We start from the raw sequence: 17,908 nt of genomic DNA on the forward strand, positions 1-17,908 counted from the left end.
ATCAGCTATTTCTTCCCCTGTAAGCTCCAAGGAGGGCTTCCCTGGTGGCTCAAATGGTAAAGAATCCGCCTGCAATATGGGAGACTTGGGTTCGATCCCTGGCTTGGGAAGATCCCCTGGAGGAGGGCATGGTAACCCATTCCAGTATTCTCACCTAGACAATCCCCGTGGACAGGGGAGCCTGGCAGGCTACAGTCCATGGGGTAGCAAAGACTTGGACACAACTGAGCAACTAAGCACAGCACACATGCACACACACGTGTAGGCACACATACGTGCAACCTCCACATGTTTGATTCTGCCATTGTTCTCGTGTACTTGAAATGAAATCTGAATGCAGCCACAAAAGAGTAAGAAAAGTCCATCATTTATCAAGTTGGATGTTTATCATTACATTTCAAGAAGCAGAGAAGGCTTTCAATTAAAGCCCAAGGACCAAAGGGTGAGATGAATGGGGAGAGTACCGTGGAAGCATATACACGAACATATGTAAATAGATAGCAGATGGGAATTTGCTGTATGACTCAGGAAACTCAAACTGGGGCTCTGTGATAACCCAGGGGGGTGGGAATGGGTAGGAGGTGGGAGGGAGAGTCAAGAAGGAGGGGACATATGTACACCTATGGTTAATTCACATTGGTGTATGACAGAAATCAAACCACTACTGTAAAGCAATCATCAATCTCCTAAAAATAAATAAATATTAAAAAAAAGAAAATAAGGAAGATACACTTAAGGATCTCACTCACATCATTTAATCCTAAAATCCATAGCTATTTTCATAAAGAACTAACTACCCAATTTTCAGAGTGCAATGCAAAATTAAAATACAAGACTTTTTATTCAAATTATTAAGAATTTCAAAATGGCATTAATCTAATTTCAGGGTCCTTCTAAACTTGGAACCCTTTGTAGCCTCACAGATCACACACACGATTTGTATAATAACTGAACTTAATGGATTGTGTCTTTTACTACCCTCAATTCACAAATGAGGAAGTATAAATCCAGAAAGCTTAAGTGGTTCACCAATGATCACAGAAGGTTTGGAGATGGGACATCCTAGGTTTCAAACTTCAAAATAAAATTTGTGTTGCTTTTTCTTAAAATATTTGTGGTGACATCCTATAACTAAATAAATTTTGTAACTAAAAACAGAAAAGGAAACATAACTGAAAGGTTTTCAAAAATTGTTGATAATATCTAAAATATGTAACAGAGTTATTAATTATCCAATGATTAGTGTAATGTTTACATAACATTGTGAATGTGCTTTCAGTTCAGTTCAGTCGCTCAGTCGTGTCCGACTCTTTGCGACCCCATGAATCACAGCATGCCAGGCCTCCCTGTCCATCACCAACTCCCAGAGTTCACTCAGACTCACGTCCATCGAGTCAGTGAATGTACTTAATGCCATCAATTGTACACTTAAAAATGTAGATTTTATGCTATGTATGTTTTAACATAATAAATTTCTCTGTATGTATGTAACTCAATGAACATTTTGCCCAACGCTGTGTGTGTGTGTGTGTGTGTGTATAATCTACATATAGCCTAGTTATGTTTCTCTGGAGAACTTCAACTATAACACCCCAGGATATCTATATTTAAAATAACAATAATAAAATCAACTTTCAAGACCAAAAAAAAAAAAAAAAAAGCCCCCAGGACCATCCCAAAGGTGAGAACTCCTGAGATCCTGATTCACAATTAGAGGTTCCCAGCCTTGGTGACAGACGACCTTGAAAAGTACTGTGTCAGTTGGACTGGGGCATGAATATTTCTTGTCAGCATAAGAAAAGATAACTTTTCTGAATTACTTATTTATCAGTTTATGTGCGGAAAAAAACTGCTGTTGACAGAGTGAAATGGGTCTCCAGCACCTTTCCTTCCCCCAGCCTGCTGGGGAGATTTCTTTTTAAGTCTACTGGGAGGAGGGCCAATCATCAGGGGTCCAGATGCTCTGCATCACTTCACACAGGACAGAGAAAGGAATTAGTTGGCATAGAGGACAAGGAGAAAGAGCAAAGGGGCAAGTGGGCTGTGTTAAGAGGATTGAGGGGAGTTGGTGGAGACAAATCAGAAACATTGTACTGCTGAATATCTGAGAGATACCATGTGTCTGGAGCCCATGGTGACCCCCAAAAGATATGTCAAACAGAAACCTGGAGATGTGCACTTATTTGGGAAAAAAACATCTTTGAGCATGTAATTAAGAATCTCAGATGAGATCATGCTGGTTTGGAGTGGACCTAAATGAATGACAAGGGTCATTATCAGAGAAGAGAAGGGAAGAAAAGAGATAAGGAGAAGATGATGGTGAAGATAGTATGAAGAAGGGGTGGAAATCAGGGTGATTTGACTATAAATAAAAGAACACCAAGGATTAACACAGCCACAAGAAACTAGGAGATGGGTAAGGAATGACTTCTCCCTCAGAACCCAGAAGGAACCAACTCTGGGATACCCTGATTTCAGACCTCTGGCCTGGAGACTTGTGAGAAAATATGTTCCTCCTGTTGTAAGCCACCAGGTTTGTGGTAAGTTATCACTGTGGCTGCAGGAAACTCATAAATCATGAAGCATGGGGTCAGGGGGAGGGGAGAGTGAGAGAGAAAGACAAAGGAGGGAGGGAGAAGAAGCAAAGGATTGAAAACGAGGTTTTCCCCTTTAAAGGGTTTTAGTAAATACATTTCCCTTCAATATTTTTAATTCATTTAATACAAATTTCTTAAGTTCCTACTCTGTGCTTGGGATCACTCCAGATTCTTAGGATTCCAGAACTGATGAAAAAGTTACCAAAACCCTTGGTCCCACTGAAGTTACACTTTATTTGAATATCACGTTGTCCTAAAGTGAGGACCAAAACATACATCTCTGTATGAGCTAGACATGTTCCTGCCCTGCTGTCCTCTGACTCGCCATCACCCTCGATTCTGGCAGTGTTCAAAGTCTTCCTTAGAGATTTCAACTGCATATGGTAACGTTTTTAGTGTCTTAAGGAGCCTCCATCCTATTCTCTTTAAAAAGTTAAAAGTAGAATCACCATATTATCCACCAATCCTACTCCTTGGTATATATTTTAAAAAGATGAAATACAGGCGCCTCAGTGTTCATAGCAGCACTGTTTGCAATGGCCAAGACATGGAAGCAACCTAAGTTTCCATCAACAGATGAATGGGTAAAGAAGATGTTGTACATATATATACAATGGAATGCTACTCAGGCATACGTAAGAATGAAATTTTGCCATTTGCAGTATCATGGATGGAACTAGAGATTATACTAAGTGAAATAAGTCAGATAAAGATAAACACTGTATGATATTACTTATATGTGGATCTAAAAATGATACAAATGAACATATTTACAAAGCAGAAATAGGCTCACAGACATAGAACACAAATTTATGGTTACTAAAGGTGAAAAGTGGGGAGGGATGAATTGGGAGTTTGGGATTGGCAGATACAAACTACCATATATAAATAGGTAAACAACAGGGATTAACTGTATAGCACAGGGAACTAGATTCAGTATCTTGTAATAATCAGAAAAGAATCTGGAAAAGTATATATATATATATATATGTATATATATATATATATATGTATATGTATAACTGAGGAGAAGGCAATGGCATCCCACTCCAGTACTCTTGCCTGGAAAATCCCATGGATGGAGGAGCCTGGTGGGCTGCAGTCCATGGAGTCGCGAAGAGTTGGACACAACTGAGTGCCTTCACTTTCACTTTTCACTTTCATGTATTGGAGAAGGAGATGGCAACCCACTCCAGTGTTCTCGCCTGGAGAATCCCAGGGACGGGGGAGCCTGGTGGGCTGCCCTCTGTGGGGTCGCACAGGGTTGGGCATGACTGTAGCGACTTAGCAGCAGCAGCAGCAGCATACATAACTGAATCACTTTGTTGTACACCTGAAACATTGTAAATCAAGTATACTTCAATTAGAATTTTTTCAAAGATGTAAATTGCCTTCCAATAATTTTCTGGATGGTAGGATGGCATCACTGACTCAATGGACATGAGTTTGAGCAAACTCTGGGAGATAGTGAAGGACAAGGAAGCCTGGCATGCTGCAGTCCATGAGGTCACAAAGAATTTCACACAACTTAACAACTGAACAACCATTTTTCTGGTAACAAGCCTGGGGAGTCTTTGATGTTGTCATCATGTACAGATGGTCCTTCAGGCAGAAACAAGAGGGTCTGGTTTTAGATGCTGTATATTCAGCTACTTTTGGTGCAGACCTACAACAACTTGCCCTCCACATAGGCTAGTATTCAATAAATCCTGTGTATTTTGTGTCTATACCCCATAAGGCAGAAAGCGTTCAAAGGAACCAACAGGCATTGCCCCATCACCTGGGGAATCTGAATCATAACAACTGAGATAATACAATAAAATTCTGATGCTGAGTCATTTATCTCTGTGCATCTCATGCTACAACTCTCTTCATCTGTAGAAACAGATTTTCTGTAAGAATCAAGCTTACAGTCCTCTGCTTTCCCCTGGTGGACATCCATGTTTAGAGGATTCTGATTCTCTTTTAGAAATGCTCTTCAGTAAATCTGATTCATCCTAGAGCAGAGAGCACCTGCCTGCCCTAGGAAGCCTTAACTCGCCTGGCAAAGAGGAGAGCCACATCTTAGAGAGTTTCAGTGACAGCACAGATGATACACTCAAGGTAAGGCCATCATCACATGTGGTATGAAACTGGAGTATTACATAATTTATTGGGCAGTCTTATTTTATATTTTTTCTCTGTAAAAGCAGATACTGCATGCAAGAATATTAATTAAAATTTTATCCCATGGATAAATGATTCTTTATATCTTCCAGTTTTAATTGAGTTTATTTTCATTCATTCAGCAATTATTTCTTAAATTCCTGCTCTGCACCAAACTTGTCTGAGCTGGTGGATCAGATCTTCCCTGTAGTTCATATGGTAAAGAATCTGCCTACAATGCAGGAGACCTGGGTTCGATCCCTGGGTCAGGAAAAACCTCTGGAGAAGGGAATGACAATCCACTCCATGGAGAATCCCATGGACAGAGGAGCCTGGCAGGTTACAGTTCGTGGGGTCGCGAAGAGTAGGACATGACTAAGCGACTAGCACTACTATTACTTCTTTTTCTGGCTTGATTTGTGTGTCGGAACTCATTGTTTCTCTTTTTCTTTTTTGGTAGATGGCCTCATTTGGTTTTCTGTTTATTGAGAACTGTATTGTTAACATCTGAATTCACCTCTTCCACTTTGCTAGAGCAACGTCAGTAATGATTGTGAGTCTAAGAGGTCAAGCTGATTCAATCTATTAAAATGTTAGCTTGCTTGCCAATTTCAGTGCCAACAGATTTTAAATCACTCATATAAAAAGGGTTAAATGTGACAAGAAAAATAGAAAACCCAGGTACATTGTGCCCATCAATGACCTTGGGAACCTGTTATGAAATCTTTTCAATTTTGAAAGGATAAAATAAATGGTTGGAAAGAGACATTTAAAAATTATATGCAGTCCTAACAATACAGTCAGCCAACTAATTGGGGCCTGTTTGTGGTAATGATCTAAAGTGACATCCATCTCCAAGGCATCCGTCAGCTTTAACAATGGTGACATTGTGTGCTCACGGGACCCGCAAGGTTGTGATGTGAAAATTATCCTTCATTTGGCTCCTTCAGCCCCGATTCCAAAATGAACCCTTCGAGAAATATTTGCTTAAGACTGAGCTTTCAAAATAAAGCAAATGTGCTTTTAAAAAAATCAAAAGAAGTTAGAGACGATGGTTTTGCCAGAGCAAATGAATTAGGTAGAGTTAGGTGTAATTTTAGACAAAACAAAGTTAGTTTCAGGAGAGTCACCAACAGGAGTTTTAAAAAGTTAAACAAAGCTCACTAATACCATGGAATTCCACACTGGCTGCCCAGGGATGAAATGAAGGTACAGGCTCAGAGAGGACCAGCTCAGAACGGTGAAAAATGACTTATTAAGGCCAAGGGAAATGAAAAGACTCAGAGTACACTTACAGTTTTTAAAGCAATTTCATGGGTTTTGACCAAAATTGCTTAATATCACTAGAAAAAGCTAAATTTTCATAAGGTCTTCTAAAGGAAGGAAATCAAGAACTGGAAAATATAGGTCAAGGGGAGCACCTCTCTGAAGTAAAAACAAAAGTTTTACCTGTGGAGAAATGTCTATTTGGATCTTCTGCCCGTTTTTTGATCCCTGGTGGCTCAGATGGTAAATAATCTGCCTGCAATGCAGGAGACCAGGTTCAATTCTGGGTGGGGAATATCCCCTGGAGAAGGGAATGGCAACCCACTCCAGTATTCTGGTCTGGAGAATTCCATGGACAGAGGAGCCTGGTGGGCTATAGTTCATGGGGTCACAAAGAGTTGGAGTCCACTGAGTGACTAACACTTTCACTTTAATATTGAATCTTATACATTGTTTGTACATTTTGAAGATTAATCCATTGCTGGTCCCGTTGTTTAAGATTTTGCTGTAATTTATGTCAGAGTGTTCTGCCTGTGTTTTCCCCTAGGAATTTTAGAGTGTTTGGTCTTACATTTAGGTCTTTAATCCAATCCACTTTGAGTTTATTTTTGTGTATGATGTTAGAGTGTTCTAATTTCATTCTTTTACACATAGCTATCCAGTTTTTCCAGCACCAATTATTGAGGAGACTGTCTTTTCTCCATTGCATGTTCTTACCTCTTTTGTCATAGATTAATTGACCATAGGTTTATTTCTGGGCTTTCCAACCTATTCCATTGATCTATGTTTTTGTTTTTGTGCCAGTATTATTTTGATTTCTCTAACTTTAATATCAAAGCAAAAACAGAAATTGGTTTGCCCAAGGTATCGGGATTAACCAGTATCACTGGGTTTTGGCCTCATCACACACAACAGCTGGCTGGATCTTCATGGCAGTACTATTTTTGCAAGTTCAGTCTGAGCATGTAGTATTTTCTTAATAGCCACACAAAAGCCATGCTCTTCAACCAGGAATTCAAAGACTCCTCAGTCTAGCCTCATGTTACCTGTGATCCTGTATTCTTCTAGCATCTACACTACTGATTGATGAGTCCTTTCCTCTTTCCTTTCCTTCCTTTTTGCTGTCCTGTCTTTTCTCACGACCCCCCAACCCCCACAGTCATTAAGACCATGAGCCCTTGGCTTATATTAAGCCTGTAATCCCTTCTAGCTTCCCTTTTGTTAAAGGCCTCTACTGGTTTCCCCATGGCTTAAATTCATGGCTTAAAACAGCAAAAAATAGGAACATATATACAATGGAATATTACTAAGTCAATAAAAAGAATGAAATAATGCCATCTGCAGGAACATGGATGGATCTAGAGACTGTCATAATGAGTGAAGTAAGTCAGACAGAAAAGGAGAAATATCATATGACACCCCTTATATGTGGAATCTAAAAAGAAATTATGCAAATGAACTTATTTACAAATCATAAACAGATTCACAGACTTAGAGAACAAACTTATGGTTGACAGGTTGGGGGGCTAAGAAGAGATAGTTAGGGAGTTTGGGATGGACGTGTACACACTGCTACATTTAAGCAACATAATCAACAAGGACCTCCTGTATAGCACAGGGAAGTCTGCTCAACTTTATGTGGCCGTCTGCAAGAAAGGCCAGTTTGAGGGAGAATGGATACATGTATATGTATGGCTGAGTCCCTTTACTTTCACCTGAAACCATCACAACATTGCTAATCGTCTATCCCCCATTGCAAAATAAAAAGCTAAAAATAAATTTCAAAAATATAAAATATATCCAGGTCTTTTAAAAAAAAGCACAAAATACATTCTCCTGTGACTCTGGAGGTCAGAAGTCCGAAGTGGGTCTCACAGAGCTAAAATCAAGGGCTGGTTCATTTTGGGAAGAATCTGTTCATTTGCTGTTATGGATTGAATGCTTGTGTCCCCCCAAAATTCATATGCTGAAATCAGTCCCCGGTGTGACAGTTGTTTGGAGGTAGGGCTTTGGAGGTAATTAGTTTATGCAGATGGAGCCCTCATGAATGGGATCAGTGGCCTTACAAAAGGGACCACAGAGAGCTCTCTAGTTCTTTCTGCCAGCTGAGAACTCCTGGAAGTCCACCATCTGCAGCTTGAAACTGACCAAACTGGCAGACTGGTTTCAAACTTCCTGCTTCCGGGACTGTGAGAAATAAATGCCTGTTGTTTAAGCCACTGGGTCTGTGGTATCTTGTTGTAGAAGCTTAGACTAAGTCACTTGCCTTTCTCAGCTCTAGAAGTTGCCCACAGTCTTTGGCTTGAGGCCCCTTCTTGGCCCTGATCTCTGCTTGTCATCATGCCCTCCACTGTTCCCCTGGTGTCCTTCCCCTGACTTTCCTAGAGACCCTCATATTTATACTGGACTCACCCAGATAATCCAGGTGGTCTCCCCATTACAAGATCTTGAACTTATCCAACCTGCACATTCTTTCATCATGAAAGGAAACATCAACCAGCTCTGGGGACAGGGTGTTCCATTCTGCCCACAGCAGGGCTCACTAAATTCTCTATCATTGGGTCTGTCCTATCTCCTGCAGCCCAGCACTGCCCCCCTCACTGCTCGGCTCCTCCAGCTGTCATGATCAGATGGTTTTAGTCATTGACTTGTTTGAGTTTTGCAGCACTCACAATGTGCTGGACCCCACCCCCCAATACTCTGCTCTCAGGTTCACTCCTTCGACCTTCTAATCTCTGCTCCTTAACATGGTGAGGCTGATCACCAGGCTTCCAGGACTGTCAGCTGGCTTCAGGATGAGTTCCTGCAGTGGAAGGAAAGGGGAAGCCAGGGCGATTCCCACCTCCTCTCTGGGTTGGAAGAGCTCCAGGCATCATCTGCACACCCTCCGTGGTTTCTCTCCTGCTACTGCCCCACTTCCTCTTCTCTTTCCCCTCCTAGTCCCTCTAGCCCCTCTGGTGCCTGGGGCTTCCTTGTGCTGCTCATTCCTGAGTTGCCTCACTTCTCTCCCCTTCTTGCAAATTTTCCAAACATCTCTGTGTTTAATTCAATGAATTATATCCCCTCTATTTAATTATCTGATAGGGATTTTGCTTTCCCCGCGAGTCCCTGACAGATAAGCCATTTTAGCCGTGTGAGGGAGGTGGAGATGAGACACCACTGTATCTGTGCTCTCAGAGGTTGATGACATAGCTGATGATGCATGGGAACAAGTGGCATCCTGTGATACAGGATGATGCATTCACAAGATCCTGGGGACACAGAGATAGGTTCTTCTAGAGACTTTAAGCTTAATGTCAATTTGGTTTGGAAGGATGTGGAGAATGTAGAGCAATAAGGAGGGGAAAGGACATTTCAGGAGGGGTAGAGGAATTTGAAGAAGAGGCTTAAAAAGTACACAGCCTAAAGGTTGAGAGTTATGTGCTATTCACCGGAATGTGTAGGACTTTAAGCCCGGTAGACAGCATCTCAAATGACCCTGAGAGAACTGCTTCAAGGAGGTGAGGGGAGGAGCCAGGTCATATAGATGTTTTGCAACAAAGGGCAAGTAATCTGAACATCAAAAATTATTGTTTATTAAAGAAAACCAGATAACCCAAGTTAAGGGATTTAGTGCTTTTCCATGTATGGGAAGATGAAAGAGTCTGGGCTCACTGAAATCATTCCTTTGATATGCATCTCAGATATCTTGGAGAAGGAAATGGCAGCCCACTCCAATATCCTTGCCGGGAAAATCTCATGGACAGAGGAGCCTGGTGGACTGCAGTCCATGGAGTCGCAAAGAGTTGTGCACAACTGAGCGACTAACACACTTCAGCTATCTGGGGCCAGTATCCTGTTTTCACTTTCTGAGCTTTTTCAGGGCTCACCATAGGGAGTGGCTGCAGTCTTATGGCTGCTAGATTACAGCTTCTTTCCTTCCTGAGTTCCCTTATGACACACAGGCTCACCTTAGGGGCTGTTGGTTGCTGATGACTATGACATGCTTGTTCACAGGTATGACAGGAAATATTCCATTTCCCATGGAGTAAGGGGCATCTGGAGGTGGAGAGTAGCCCAGTGTGGCTTGCGGTTGGGGGGGAGGGTACACACACAGTCCCTAGGGAGGGAGGGGAAAGGAAAGGACAGAGAAAGGTGGGTGCGACTGGGTACCAGTTTCCACAAACCAGATTGCTTAAGACAACAGAAGTGTATTGTGTCTCATCTCTGAATGCTGCAGAAACCCTATCAAGGTGTCAGCAGCGCTGTGCCATCTGAAAGCTCTTTCATCTTCTGATGTTTTTCCCAACCATCCTTACCTCATGGCCTGTACATGCATCACTCCAGTCTCTGCCTATTGTCTCATAGCATCTCCCAGTGTGTATCTCTGTCTTTGCCCAAATTTTCCCCTTTTTATAAGGATTTTTTGTTGTTGTTCAGTTGCTAAGTCATGTCTGGCTCTTTGTGATCCCATGGATGGCATCATACCAGGCTTCCCTGTCCTTCACTATCTCCCCAAGTTTGCTCAAACTCATGTCCATTGAGTAAGTGATGCTATCCAACTATCTCAACCTCTGGCATCTCCTTCCTCATTCCCTTCTCCTGCCTTCAATCTTTCCCAGCATCAGGGTCTTTTCCAGTGAGTCAGCTCTTTGCATCAGGTGGCCAAAGCATTGGAGCTTCAGCATCAGTCATTCCAACGAATATTCAGGGTTTATTCCTTTTAGGACTGACTGGTTTGATCACCTTGCTGTCCATGGGACTCTCTAGAGTCTTCTCCAGCACCACAGTTCGAAGACATCAAATCTTGGCGCTCAGCATTTTTTATTGTCTAGCTCTCACATCTACACATGACTAGTGGGAAAACTATAGCTATGACTATGCAGACCTTTGTTGGCAAAGTGATGTCTCTGCTTTTTAATATTCTGTCTAAATTTGTTATAGCTTTTCTTCCAAGGAGCAAGAGTCTTTTAATTTCATGGCTGCAGGCACAACCTGCAGTGATTTTGGAGCCCAAGATAAGGATTTAGGGTCCACCCTAATCCAGTCTGATGTGAATAGATGACTCATCAGAAAAGTCCCTGAAGCTGGAAAAGATTGAGGGCAGAAGGAAGAGAGGGCATCAGAGGACGAGATGGCTGGACAGCAACACTGATGCAATGAACATGAACTTGGGCAAATTTGGGAGATGGTGAGGGACAGGGAGGCCTGGTGTGCTGCAGTCCATGGGGTCACAAAGAGTTGGGTACTACTGGGCAGCTGAACAACAATGACAACTAATCCAGTCCAACCTCATCCTAATTTGATGACATCTTCAAAGACCCTATTTCCAATAACACTTTCAAGTATGAGGGTTAGGGCTTTATGTATTTGGAAGGAACTTGACAGCCCATCACAGGCTGGTTTATGGAGAGCCCTCAGTGCCATGCTGAGGTGTGTATGTTTGGTGACCTGCTGAGATTTCACCTGGAGAGTGATACAAGGGGACTTCCATAACTAGTACATTTTCATGAGCATTTACACTAAACCCATGCTCCTCTTTATTAACAAAAGCAAAAGAAAACACCAATGTGCCCAAACCCACATTTCCATGTGTTTCTTTTCCCCTTAGGAGAGAAGTGACCCACACCTGCTATCCTCCTTTCCCCACCCCATCCTCTCTCCAACCTGCTGAAATATAGATTCTGTTCCCACCTCTCCCACCAGCTCTCTGTGCCACCCTCATCATTTTCCCGTCTACTTACTGATGGCACTGGGTGCTGAGGGCTTCCCAGGTGGCACTAGTGGTAAAGAACCTGCCTGTCAATGCAGGAGAAATAAGATGTGAGTTTAATCCCATGGGTTGGGAAGATCCCATGGAGAAGGGCCTGGCAACCCATACCTGTATTCTAGCCTGAGAATCCCATGGACAGAGGAGCCTGGCAGGTTACGGTCCATAGGGTCACAAGGAATCAGACATGACTGAAGTGACTTAACATGCTCAGGGAAATGGCACTGCTCACCTGTCCTGCAACTCAATGTCTCCAAAACAGATTATTTGCCTCTCCAGCCTGTTCCTCATCTCCAGTCCCCTTGGGCAATGACCCCCAAGGCCTCCAGCTTTCAAACCAGCTTGAAAGTTACCCTTTTTGCCTTCCTCTCACTCATGCAGCATCGCCACCATTCCACCATCCCGTCCAGATTGTAGCAATTGTTCCTAAATGATTCCCTGACCCTAAAATGCTCATAGCAGCCACAGCAATCATTGGACTGTGAATCTGTCATGTGATTCTTCTACTTGAACCTCTGCTTGCCTCCAGCTGCCTACAAGATACACACTGACTCCTAGGGCTGTGAGCAGACCTCGTGGGGCCTGGACCTGGCTGTTTTTATTTCTCACCAGGTAGGAAGTATGTTACCAAGTGTCGGCGCACATAAATACTATGCTATTCACATTGTTGTTGTTGTCATTATTCTTTAGTTGCCTCAGTCACGTCTGACTCTTTGCAGCTCTATGAACTGTAACCCTGCCAGGCTCCTCTGTCCATGGGATTTCCCAGGCAAGAATACTGGTGCTCGTCACTCAGTCATGGCCAACTCTTTCCAACCCCATGGACTGTAGCCCACCACGCTCCTCTGTCCATGGAATTTTCCAGGCAAGAATATTGGAGTGGGTTGCCATTTCTTCTTCAGGAGATCTTCCCAACCCAGGAATTGAACCCACATCTCCTGAATCGGCAGGTGGATTCTTTACCACTGAGCCACCTGGGAAGCCCCACCCTACTCACATTTCTGTCCCATAAAATATGCTGCTTTCTTCTCCTCCTACAAGGTCTTTGTGCAACAGAGAAAGTCTTCTTCCCTGTTCACCTAGCCAGTGCCTGCACATTCCATTTTAACAAAGCCTTAAGCAGAGAGAGCACGTGAACAGCAGAATACTGTAATTATCTTTCCATAACTGCCTACTCCTCCTCCCTCCAATTCTCTTCACTTAGGACAAGACCCAGGTGGCTCCTCTCCCAACATCACAGGACCAAGCAGACATGAATGCAAAGTCAGCAGCTGGTCTACCTCCATCACGCACCCTGAGAGGCCTTTTCCTCAGTGATAAGAGCATTTCAGACTCTTGTCAGACCCCAAATGTAGGGGGCAGAATTGACAGTTCAAATAACTCTTTGATTTCCAAGCCAAGAAGATATAATTTACATAAATGACAGAAAACATAGGCTCCTTTACATCAAAGTCCGGTGCCATTCAGCATGGATCTGACCATCTGTGGAGGGTTTGTTTAAACAGAATCCACTCCTAAGGGCACATCCCACTGAAATTCATTAATTTATATTCGGGGGAGACCAATAGTATCAGTGCTTCCCAGGTGGTGCAGTGGTAAAGAATGTGCTTGCCGATGCAGGAGATCCAGGGGACACTGGTTTGATCCTTGGGTTGGGAAGATCCTCTGGAGGAGGAAATGGCAACCCACTCCAGTATTCTTGCCTGGGAAATCCCATGGACAGAGGAACTTGGCGTGATACATTCCACGGGGTCACAAAGAGTCGAATATGACTGAACATGCATGCACATAAATACATAATAGCATCAATGCTGAGAAGGGTCATCACCTGGTGCAACCACTCTACGCTCTGCAGATGAAAACAGATGGGAGAAAGAAGGGAGATGCCTCACCCAAGGTGGTCTGGCTCCACAAAGGACTGGAGACACAGCCCTGCTGGTCTGAAGCCCCATCCCAGCATTTCTTTCACAGGCACCTGGTCTCCCTGATGACACTCCCCACTCTCAGCATAGTCTAATGAAGAAAAAGTCAAAGGAGATTGAGATGTGGACCTGATGAGCTGCTCACCAGCTATGAGATCCTGGGGAAGATGCTTGTCTAAGATGCCAGGTTTCCGTTCTGTATCGTGCCTAGGCATCTCTTTCCCAACCATCTCAAGTGGTCTGTGCATTCAGTCATTATTCATCTGTCCTGATATTTATGCATCCTCTTGCCGAGCCTTGGGCACTGTGCTGTGTGCAGTAATGCTGGGCCAAAAAAGAATGTGGTCTCAACCTGAGTTCCCAGCATAGCGTTTCTCTAACTCTGCCCCTCACGGCTCTATGATATCTCAGAATCTCTTGACACCCATAGAAGTGCTGTGGGCAGGGGTTGCTGTCACTGCTGCTGGTAGGGAGAGGCCAGCCTGGGCTCTGACATCAGGTCTTGCTGCATGGGCTTCCAGGTGCCTCTGGCCCCCACTGCTGTGATACTAGGTATCTTGGTCTGTTGCTATTCAGTTTCCCAGTTGTGTTCAACTCTTTGTGAACCCACTGTCTACTGGGGCTTAAAAAGCAGACATTTATTTTATCAGAGGGCTGGAGGATGGAAATCCAAGATCAAAATTCAGGCGGACTAGGCTTCTGGTGAGGCCTCTCTTCCTGGTTTACCGACAGCCACCCGTGTCCTCATGTGACCTTTTCTCCATTCATCTGAGCACCTGGTGTCTCTTCTTATATGGACATTAATCCTATTTGTATGGGCTTTCCCGGTGGTTCAGCGGTAAAGAACCTGCCTGCAAGGTAGGAGATGTGCAGACATGGGCTCCCTCTCCGGAAAGATCTCCTTGAGAAGGGAATGGCTAGCCAATCCAGTATTCTTGCCTGGAGAATTCCATGGGCAGAGGAGTCTGGCTACAGTCCATGGAGTTGAAAAGAGTCAGACACAACTAAAGACATGACTTAGCAACTAAACAACAACTACTTAGGAACTAAACAACAACAACAACAAATCTTAGCTCGTCAAAGACACTCCGTGACATTGTTTATCCTTAATTACTTTCTCTGAGGCCCCATATGCAAATACAGCCACAATGGGGGTTAGGACTTCAATATATGAATTTGGGGAGCGCTTCACAAACCAAAGGTCAGTGGTGGACTCTATTTGATGTTGTTAATGTTCCTTCACTGCCCAGTTTGCTTGGTAATGCACATCCTGTATTTTTGACATTCCCAGAAAAATAAATAGCTCTTTTAGGCTTTATTTTTTATTTGTTCAGATGAGTGGGAAATCAATCTTTAACACATTGATTTTTCTTTTTGAAACGAATGTTAATGCTTGAATAATAGAGTGGGGGGCCCTTCCCTTCTCCAAGTGATCTTCCCAACACAGAATTCGAACTGGGGTTTCCTGCAATGAAGGTGATTCTTTACCAACTGAGCTATCAGGGAAGCCCATTCAGTTCAGTTCAGTTGCTCAATGTGGCCGACTCTTTCGGACCCCATGAATCACAGCATGCCAGGCCTCCCTGTCCATCACCAACTCCCAGAGTTCACTCAAACTCACGTCAGTGAATGGCAGTGATGCCATTCAGCCATCTCTTCTTCTGTCATCCCCTTCTTCTCCTGCCCCCAATTCCTACCAGCATCAGAATCTTTTCCGATGAGTCAACTCTTCGCATGAGGTGGCCAAAGTACTGGAGTTTCAGCTTTAGCATCAGTCCTTCCAATGAACACCCAGGATCGATCTCCTTTAGAATGGACTGGTTGGATCTCCTTGCAGTCCAAGGAACTCTCAAGAGTCTTCTCCAACACCATAGTTCAAAAGCATCAATTCTTCGGCGCTCAGCTTTCTTTATAGTCCAACTCTCACATCCATACATGACCACTGGAAAAACCATAGCCTTGACTAGATGGTCCTTTGTTGGCAAAGTAATGTCTCTGCTTTTCAATATGCTATCTAGGTTGGTCAGAACTTTCCTTCCAAGGAGTAAGCGTCTTTTAATTTCATGGCTGCAGTCACCATCTGCAGTGATTTTGGAGCCCCAGAAAATAAAGTCTGACACTGTTTCCACTGTTTCCCCATCTATTTCCCATGAAGTGGTGGGACCAGATGCCATGATCTTCATTTTCTGAATGTTGAGCTTTAAGCCAAGTTTCTCACTCTCCACTTTCACTTTCATCAAGAGGCTTTTGAGTTCCTCTTCACTTTCTGCCATAAGGGTGGTGTCATCTGCATATCTGAGATTATTGATATTTCTCCCGGCAATCTTGATTCCAGTTTGTGCTTCTTCCAGCCCAGTGTTTCTCATGATGTACTCTGCATATACATTAAATAAGCAGGGTGACAATATAGCCTTGACCCTAACCAGTAACTCTGAAGAAGCTGAAGTTGAACGGTTCTATGAAAACATACAAGACCTTTTAGAACTAACACCCAAAAAAGATGTCCTTTTCATTATAGGGGACTAGAATGCAAAAGTAGGAAGTCAAGAAACACCTAGAGTAACAGGCAAATTTGGCCTTGGAATATGGAATGAAGCAGGGCAAAGGCTAATAGAGTTTTGCCAAGAGAATGCACTGGTCATAGCAAACACCCTCTTCCAACAACACAAGAGAAGACCCTATACATGGACATCACCAGATGGTCAACACCGAAATCAGATTGATTATATTCTTTGCAGCCAAAGATGGAGAAGCTCTATACAGTCAGCAAAAACAAGACCGGGAGCTGACTGTGGCTCTGATCATGAACTCCTTATTGCCAGATTCAGACTTAAACTGAAGAAAGTAGGGAAAACCACTAGACCATTCAGGTATGACCTAAATCAAATCCCTTATGATTATACAGTGTAAGTGAGAAATAGATTTAAGGGACTAGATCTGATAGATAGAGTGCCTGACGAACTATATGAACTATACGACGGAGGTTCATGACATTGTACAGGAGACAGGGATCAAGACCATCCCCATGGAAAAGAAATGCAAAAGAGCAAAATGGCTGTCTGGGGAGTCCTTACAAATAGCTGTGAAAAGGGAAGCCCATTACTGCCCTTCAATTCACTAAATCAACATGGGTCAGGGCTGTGACAGCATGACTGGTTACCTACTGACATCCTCCTCTTCCTCTGAGCTGTAGTAACTTCAGGTTAGTTGGGCCCATCCTGCCCTGATGAAAGTCTCCATTTTTCAGTTTGCCTTGCAGAGTGGAAGTGCTGACTCCCACTGCAGATCCTGGCTGAAAGTTCAACTACAAAACATACTTTGGCAAATCAAAAGTGGACCAGGAGGGAGGGAATGAAAAATGATGGTGATCACAGATAGGGATCAGTTCAGTTCAGTTCAGTTCAGGCCCTCAGTCGTGTCCGACTCTTTGCGACCCCATGAATCGCAGCACGCCAGGCCTCCCTGTCCATCACCAACTCCTGGAGTTCACTCAGACTCACACCCATCGAGTCAGTGATGCCATCCAGCCATCTCATCCTCTGTCATCCCCTTCTTCTCCTGTCCCCAATCCCTCCCAGAATCAGAGTCTTTTCCAATGAGTCAACTCTTCACATGAAGTGGCCAAAGTACTGGAGTTTCAGCTTTAGCATCATTCCTTCCAAAGAAATCCCAGGGCTGATCTCCTTCAGAATGGACTGTTTGGATCTCCTTGCAGTCCAAGGGACTCTGAAGAGTCGGACCTTGCTTCTATCACCAGTCACATCCACAGCTGGGTATTGTTTTTCCTTTGGCTCCATCCCTTCATTCTTTCTGGATTTATTTCTCCACTGATCTCCAGTAGCATATGGGCACCTACTGACCTGGGAGTTCCTCTTTCAGTATCCTATCATTTTGCATTTTCATACTGTTCATGGGGTCTCAAGGCAAGAATACTGAAGTGGTTTGCCATTCCCTTCTCCAGTGGACCACATTCTGTCAGATCTCTCCACCATGACCCACCCGTCTTGGGTGGCCCCACGGGCATGGCTTAGTTTCATTGAGTTAGACAAGGCTGTGGTCCTAATGTGATTAGATTGACTAGTTTCCTGTGAGTATGGTTTCAGTGTGTCTGCCCTCTGATGCCCTCTTGCAACACCTACCATCTTACTTTGGTTTCTCTTACCTTGGGTGTGGGGTATCTCTTCATGGCTGCTCCAGCAAAGTGCAGCTGCTGCTCCTTACCTTGGATG

Source organism: Bos grunniens, chromosome 1, assembly GCF_055505025.1.
Source record: "Bos grunniens cultivar Pamir isolate PY7600 chromosome 1, Bosgru_T2T1.0, whole genome shotgun sequence".
Classification (NCBI taxonomy): domain Eukaryota; kingdom Metazoa; phylum Chordata; class Mammalia; order Artiodactyla; family Bovidae; genus Bos; species Bos grunniens.